We start from the raw sequence: 9,040 nt of genomic DNA, 5'->3' as shown, positions 1-9,040 counted from the left end.
CGATACGTTCGGCTACCTGAACCCGTATTCGTACGTTCGTGGCCAGGCTCTCGTCCGTGTGCGTGCGACGGCCTCGGAAACGTCAGCCCAGCTTTTCGACTCCTGACTTTTGACTGACGTTCGTATTGGCCCGATCGAAAGGTTCGACGGGACAGTCGCGAGATTGGATGTTCCGAGGGTTTATCGCAGCCTGGTCCATCTGCTCGCCCCCCCTGCAGCAGGGGATTGAAGATTCGTCGATTATAATACGGGAATCGCGGGACATTTCGTTCACGAATTTTATTGTTGTCCTATGTAAAAGTTCTTGCCAGAGAAACGAACGTAGTATGATTATCGTATCTCCGACATCCCTACCACTCGTCTAACGAAACAACACAAAAGACGGATAACTCTGTCTTTATTTATAGACTCAGTATTGACGTTTGCTTTTGTTTACCGTCTCGTCTCGGTGGAGTGGGAAGAGCGTCCACGACGAAGCTATAACGTTACGAACGAAGGGAATGGAATAAACCGTGATAGTCGAGCACTTGGCAGTCAGTTGTGCAGCCTTGTTTTAAATCGTTCGTTTTATATTAATCTATACCAGACGTACCTGTCGCACTTCCAACTTATGTCGCGATACTAACCCCGTAATGGGAGTAAATGTTGCAAGTCGGCATTGCTCGCGCAACAAAGCGATTCGGTGGTCGCAGTCGACTGGCCATAAACCGATACTAACGACTAAGCATGACGGTGCACGGATAGAAACCTCATAGTCAATGAGGCGTCCTAGGGAAGCCCAGTGACATGGAGCCGTGAAACATTTTGCAAGCCTTTCTAAGTGATATCGTATAAATGATTATAATTTCTAGGTCTTTTTATAAACTTATCCGAATAGAAATTTCTAACAACATTGAATTGACCGTTGCTTCTGAAAATTTAAACGAAACGTAAACGTTTTTCAAAAAGTCGGGACCCCAAGCGTCCCTAGATTGTTTTATGAAGTTCACGCGCCAGTTCTTTAACTTTGGCACATTATACACACTCACGAACGGTCTCCGTCCTCGAGCGAAGGCAGGATATGAATATTTCGAAGCGATGGGACACGTGGCCTCCGGGTGAATCGGCAGGCATTCAGTGCACCAGGGGGTGGACAGGGGACGGCACGGCCTCCTCTGTGAACGGGCCGACCTTTGAGCACTGTCGCGCAGCCTTAGCTCCGTATTAAACCCTCGGTAATTGCCGGCATCACGGGGGATCCGTTGCGGATCCACGCGACTCTGCGAATCGGCGCCACTGCGTTTAATTACACGTCACGTACGTTAGAACCGACGAGACGTCTCTATTATGCCCGGCTCGTCGCGCTTTCAGCGTCATTCCGCGATTGTAGGGCCGCCTCGCGGAATAAAAAAACATTACCGGGGTTCTTCCCTCAACGTACTTTCTCCTCTTTTCATTTTCACGCGTCGTACGAGGAAAACGACTGCAACGTACCAGGTTATTAGAGAACTCAAATTCGAAACTAAAATGTATTTAATCAAAAATATCTTCTTACGGTAAAAGTTTTGAAAATTCGATATTAATAACAATTGATTTTTACGAACTTTATTTTAACTGGTATACACTTCGTTAAAAAGTTATTTACGTTTAAAGTTCCGCCCGTACTAAATTTTTTTCTCGAAAATACGCAAGATTTCGGGGGTAGGTCTATTCACCAAAAATGATTGCAATTGACCCCCGCAATCGAAAATAATTTTTTTAGAACGATTTGAAATTTTTTATTTTTCGTCGAAAAATTCAGGCACCTAATTAGATTTTCGGTAAGGAATTTTTTTCTCGAAAGTGCGTAGGATTTCGAGGGTATGTGTAATGACCAAAAATGATTGTAATTGACCCCCGCAACCGAAAATAATTTTTCCAGATCGATTTGAAGTTTTTGAATATAATTGTTAATAACTTTTTAACGAAGCCTCCATCAATAAATTAGTATTCTTGATTTTCGTCTTATTTTGGTCTCTAGAATCTCCCATTAAAATTTTTCCCAGACGTGGCCGAACATCCCGTATATGAAAACATCGTAATTTTTTTTTTATCTGCTTAATCATCGAATACCCTGGTATATCGAAGTTTCTACAGGTTTTTTTCGGTTGGAGAAAATAATGGAATTCGCGACGAAGCTAACGGTTCGCATCCGCTCGCGGTAAGAGTCCAGATGAACGTTCGAGAATCATTTCGATTGTCTTTGCGGTCTCTCCACGTCTGCGAATATCGTAAGACCGACCGCAGAAAACCGACCGCACGATCGTGACGTTTTCCTTCTTTTTATTCCTACGACGCAAAACATTATACAACGACGTCCGTGTGTTGTGGAACATTGCCTCCCTTCAATCTTTCCCCGGGTACTTCCTCTTCGAGAACGTTCGAGCAATTTCGCAAATCGTGCGTTGGCAAACCTGCAAACCGCATCGACTGCACTTTCAGAAGTTATTCCCGACCGACGATTACGTATGTAAAATCCTACGATATTCAAGACAGTAGTAACGTTTGCTTGTTCCGTAAATTATACAACAAATGACAGGCAAACAGATAGAGATTGCAATTGTATTTTAATTTTCGAACCTACTTTTTTCGGATACCCAAGATACAAATAAATTCGTACAATAAGAGAATTCTTGCGCCGACGAAAGGAAAGGAAACGAAAGAATCGCGACAATGGTTCCCGTCGGTAAAAGAGCAACGAGGATGCTTTTTCCCTTTTTCCCGTTTTATAATCCGCGAGTGAGAATGCCGAAAGGGGTGCCCCCGTTATTGTACGACATAATTTACTGTCTGCAAACAGACGGGGCGTCGATGTAAAACATGTGCAAACAGAGGTCGGGATTATACCGACGCGAGCGTTCCTCTCCCTCTGCGCGCCATCGCTATCCTTCTGTCTCTCTTCTCCCGTTTTCTCGGTGTCGTTTTCGATTGAATGCCCGTGGAATAGGGATTTATTTCGAGCCGTGTAAAATGACTCGAGTTGAATTGAGTCGTATACCTACTCCCGTGCACGTTACTCGACGAGAGAGGCGTCGATGGAGGCGCTCTGCTTTTTTTTTTCTCGCCCGAACAAAACTGGTCGCGACGCGACTGAGGGCCCCGAGGATCTTGGATTTCTCCGAGCCGAAATAACAGCCGATAGTTGACGTCAGGGGCCCTTACAAAGTTGTATGAAAAAAAGTAATTTGCCTCAAATTTTTCGAAATACATAAACGTTATTATGTCGAGTAAATTTTGTGTAAAATTATCCAGAATTCGTAATATTTGTAACGAGGAGAAATTCGTTAAGTACTCGTAGCTCGACTTGAAAGCGACGAGGGGCGTTGCTTCGAACTGAAGCTAGATGGCGCAGCAGCGATTAACGATATTCGCCGGAATCGCGAGATTAAACGGCAGAGAGGCAAAAGAAAAGGATTCGCGAGAGTGTAGCGGATAAAATTCCGCGAGATGAACGTCGAGCGTGGCAACGATCGATACCGGTTCGTCGTTCAGTCTCCTCTTCGTCTCCTCCCTGGTATCCATGGTGATGTAGCAATGGCCGACGCGGACGTCGCGGCGCCTGCGTCCACGTTCATTATAATTGAATTTTCCCCGATAAAGCGTGCTCGACGAATTTAGGGCTCGACCCACCGACAAAAACAGGGACGCCTACTCATCCTCCGCAGTCTGCGACTAATGGGATTCCTGAAAATCTTTTAAATCGCGCCTGGCACTACCTTCGATTCTTCGAAAGACACGACGGGTTAATTCGACGACGAATCATTTGTTAGAATTTTAAAACGTCTGCGTTTCTTCGATGTACCACGTTGCACTGAACGCGAACATGTTATTCCTGTTTGGCGCAATTAATTATTTTCGGAGAGACGATTGTTTCAAATTGTGTTAAAATCAATCGAAATCTGACACATCTAATCTAACAACGGTAATAAGAAGAAAGACTGAATTAGATTGGTTCTGGGAACTTGTCTGACATCGCTACCACAGATTTAGGTTATTTCCACTACCGATACGTTAGAGTTAGATTACTTTTTCACACACTTTAAAAGGGTCATACCTTCCATTACAATTAACTGCGTCAAGAGGAAGTAAGAAATTCGTGTTCAGAAAGAAAACATAGGCCAATGGTTCAGCGTAAAATAATACGAACAGATGCTGGAATTACTCTATTTCACGCTATTTTAAAACTAATTAAATGTTGTACAACACTGACCTGCATAAAAGTAGTAGAAAATCCGCTGCACTGTCGCGATAGTTCGTCGCCGCGTGAAAACGTAACCGCACAGTAACTGCAAACGCGACTAATGAAAATCTGAATGAGGTTAGGTCGCGTAAGAACATCGAAATCGGTCCAACGCATGTGTGTTTATACCAAATAAATTACACGGTTCCACTTTCTGTACACAGTCCATTATTACACGCTCCGGTGACCGGCGACTTGTTTGCTTTTCCCATGTACGGAATAATCCACGATTTCGACCGACTTGTCGCGCGTATCGCGCCTTCGCATTATTCCGAAACGGGTAAATAACCGAGGCCCGTCTGCCTGCCCGGAATCGGCTTAAGCGCCGTCTCTCGTTCGCTGACGTATTGACGTTCGACGTGTGAAAGGGGTTAGTTTCGAGCCTAATATATTTTCTAAACGCCTTCGAAGTTGCCTGTCGTCGTTCTATAGGTATTTTCCAATAAGAACAATAGAACCTTCAATTGTCGTAGCTGCCATTATTATTATTAGTTTCTCGAATCACGTGACACTCGTATTCGACAGTGGTTTACGTGTCGTAGAAAAATAGGAATCTGAATATTATTGTATATCGGGTTTGGCATGATCTGTATATGTACATATTCGATACCGAATAGACTGAAGCCAGATAGACGAAAAATATTCATGTAAACGTTACGCTCGGAAATTGTTTGCCAAAAAGTTATTTATGATTTATATTTACGAATTGTAACACGAGTATTTCGTTCTGTTTTATGGGTGATCACACTTACCCAAAAATCGTACGGTTCGCACACAAGCGAATCGTTTCGTTCGGCGTTCTTTGTGCGCTCGTACCGGGACGGTCGACAGGGAACAGCGAGAAGGCTCGTGTTTTACGGTGCAAGAAATCAGTAGAAATCGATCGTCCATTATTCCGAGACGCCACGCTTCGCTTCGTTCCTCCGTTACTTTCTTTTTGCCAGGACGAGATCCGCTCGAACTCGAGTCCCCGGAAGGAGAAGAAAAAAGGAATAAAGTATTCGTCGCGCTTGACGAAAGATAGTATCGACGAAATTTCTTCTCCGGAGACGGACACTCGGCGTCTCGAAACGCTCGCCTCACGGAGGATGTCGCTGTTGTCGGTTCCCTTTGAACACGACAAGATCGTTGTAAGCGATCCATCTTCGACGATCATCATCGATTTCTTTCGCTTGGATTGACTCTCGGTTTACGGTTGAACCGGAACATTTTCCATTTTCGCTCGGGACAATTTACGTATATTTACTTAACGAATTCGCTAATAAGGTTAGGGCTACGTTAAATTTGTCAGTCGTTCGAATATTCAAACGAAATGTAATTAAATATGGGAACTTGGGTATTGTAATGTTTTATACACCGTGCGTTGGTGTCGATCGCTTTGCTTTAAAAATTAAAAAGTAAATAGAGAAAAGATATTGTGCGTAATATCGAGATACGAACGCGAAATACCACGTAGCGCGAAAAAAGAGGTTAGAACGAAAGATCGATCTTTGTGAATTCGAGTCAGAGGCGTGACGTGTTCCATAAAAGAACTCGTCTCATTTTTGCCGATAAAGATGGAAATTCGTGGCCTGCCCCCCCTCCAGTATGGGAGCAGAAGGGGTAACACATGTCGATGCGAGTGTTAAGATACGAGGAACGATGGGGTTGGATTCGACCGACTTTTACCCCAAAAGCTCGATTCTGTGTCGCCTGGGGTCGTAAATCAAGGGGCGTGAAATCAATTACCACTTATCGGTCGCCGTGACACAAGAGAAAGGCTAAACCTGTCGCCTTTTTTCGGGGTTACGAATTTTTTTTCTCGACTGTTCGTTAGAAAAAAAATAGAACGCGAGAATATTAAGTCGTATGCGGCTCACGAAACGTTTTCGTCCCTCCCTGCACCGCTCAGAACGGAATTTCATTACAGACAACCTGCTTCGATTGCTACCGTACCTTTAACACTTTATACTTTACGCTATTGCATCTCTTTTTTTTTAATTAATTGTTACTATTATCGAAGTATACAGGGTGTTCGACCACCACTGGGAAAAATTTTAACGAGGGATTCTAGAGTCCAAAATAAGACGAAAATCAAGAATACCAATTTGTTGATGGAGACTTCGTTAAAAAGTTATTAACAATTAAATTCAAAAACTTCCAATCGTTCTGGAAAAATTATATTTTATTACGGGGGTCAATTACAATCATTTTTGGTCATTATATATACCCTCGAAATCCTACGCGTTTTCGAGAAAAAAATCAGAGTAGGTACTGAAATTTTTTGACGAAAAAAAAAAATTTCAAATCGTTCTAAAAAAATTATATTTAGTTACAGGGGTCAATTATAATCATTTTTGGTCATTATACATACCCACGAAATCCTACGCGTTTTCGAGAAAAAAATTCGAGTAGGTACTGAAATTTTTCGACGAAAAAAAAAAATTTCAAATCGTTCTAAAAAAATTATATTTAGTTACAGGGGTCAATTATAATCATTTTTGGTCATTATACATACCCACGAAATCGTACGCATTTTCGAGAAAAAAATTGTTTACCGAAATTCTAATGTGAGGCCAGAATTGCTTCCCTGAAATTTCATGCGAATCTTTAAAATGTCATAACTTCTGAAGGGATTGGACGATTTCAATGTTTAAAAAAGCAATCAACGCGTATTTTAATGAGGAATATGTAGAAATTGCAAAAATATTCGAAAAGTTGATCCTTGACCACGCAAAATGAGAAATACCCCATAAAACTGGTCCAATTTTCAAACAGCCATAATTCCTACAATAGTGAATATATTTCAATGAAACTTTTTTCTGAAGTAGAGCTCATGGGTTCCTACAAAAAAGTATTACACAACTTTTCTGTAGGGCGTCAAACAAAATTACTAAAAATGAAAAAGTAATTTTTAAGAAAAATTGACAGGGGGTAGATGCCTAAATTTTTCGACGAAAAAAAAAAATTTCTAATCGTTCTAAAAAAAATATTTTTGGCTGTAGTGGTCAATTACAATCATTTTTGGTGAAGTGTCATACCCCCGAAATCCTACTCAGTTTCTAGAAAAAAATTCGGGATGGTGTGAAATTTTTCGACGGAAAAAAAAAATTTCAAATCGTTCTAAAAAAAATATTTTTGGCTGTAGGGGTAATTACAATCATTTTTGGTGAATAGACATGACCCCGAAATCCTGTGTATTTTCGAGAAAAAAATTCACTACGGTTGGAACTTTAAACGTTAATAACTTTTTAACGAAGCCTCCATCAACAAATTGGTATTCTTGATTTTCGTCTTATTTTGGCCTCCAGTATCTGCCACTAAAATTTTTCCCAGGGATGGCCGAACACTCTGTATCTAAATTATTATGAATATACTCGTTCATATAATAGTACCTACAGTTATTAGAGGGGCGTTATTAAACTAACTGTATCTTCGACAATTTTTAATATATTTTTATGAAAAAAATTGTGTATACTCCTTAAACATAGGTGAGAATTATGCCACGAATCCCGATACGACAATGTTTTTATGGTCTTAAAAAAAAAATTTCAAATAGCATCTGAAAAATTAATCTCCAGACTAGAATACACCCAGAAGCACATTTTCCCAGTGACGTTCGAGGAAGAATGCAGAACCCCAGCGCAAAGAAGCAGAACCGTTCTCTATCACTGTTTTAGATCCCCGTTGAGTTCTGGGTGGTATTCAGAGCCACGGGCCAACGGGCGTCAAAGCGAGTTAACGTCGAATAAATCAAAATAAAAAGGGGGCAACGATGTACCCCGTCGAGCTGACGGCCCGGAAAGATCTGGGGTGCCCTTTCCGAATCGAAAGAGTTACCTGCTCAACGTTCCGACTCTGTTTCCTCCACCACGCGTTGCGCACGCTCACGGGGATCCATGGTCCGTGGGCATCGACCAGTGAAATTTTTATTAATGCTCGTGAACGGTCTCGCGCCTCTTTGCTTCTCCACTCTACGGAGCGCGACATACGTCAAACGTCGTTACCGTTCTCTCCTTAAAAACATCCAATTAAACAGTGGACATTTTCAGTAACACAAGACCAAAAAAAAAAGAATAGAACTTTACACGACTAACAAAAACCCTGGAGAAAATTCAAAAATTCCAAATCGTTTTAAAATAATTATTTTTGGTTGCAGGGATAAATTTCAATTATTTTTGGTGAATAGGCATACCCTCGAAATCCTATGCACTTTCGAGAAAAAAATTCAAGTAGGTGGAGAAATATTTCGACAAAATTAAAAAATTTTAAATCGTTCCGGCAAAATTATTTTTAGTTGCGGGGGTCCATCGCAGTTATTTTTGGTGAATACACGCACCCCCGAAATCCTATGCACTTTAGAGAAAAAAAATTCTTTACCGCAAATATTGTCTTATTACTTCACATGTAGATATAGTCCAATTATCCGGCATATAAAATTTTAATGGGAGATTCTACAGGCTAAAATAAGACGAAAATGAAGAATACCAATTTGTTGATTGAGGCTTTGTTAAATAATTATCGATGATAGGGACATACGGTGGCGAGAATCGGTAAGGGGAGCCCGGCTAATGGGCTCGATTTCACGACTTATAGAATTTCCTGAATCGTCGTTACGTTGCTTAGGTGTAAACAGGGCCCTCCCACACGATCTTATAATGCCGTGTGGCGGGGGAGGGCAAAGCACACACGACGAGATATGCCAGCACGCATGTACCCGCCGGATTAGCGTCCTCTTTGGGCCGTTCACCTTTGATCCTCTGAGTTTGGAAGGCGGACAGGCATACGCTCGAAGCAGGAAGG

The sequence above is a fragment of the Colletes latitarsis genome, chromosome 11 (assembly GCF_051014445.1).
Source record: "Colletes latitarsis isolate SP2378_abdomen chromosome 11, iyColLati1, whole genome shotgun sequence".
Taxonomy (NCBI): domain Eukaryota; kingdom Metazoa; phylum Arthropoda; class Insecta; order Hymenoptera; family Colletidae; genus Colletes; species Colletes latitarsis.
The sequence above is the reverse complement of the archived record's forward strand: the minus strand, read 5'-3'. Positions refer to the sequence as shown.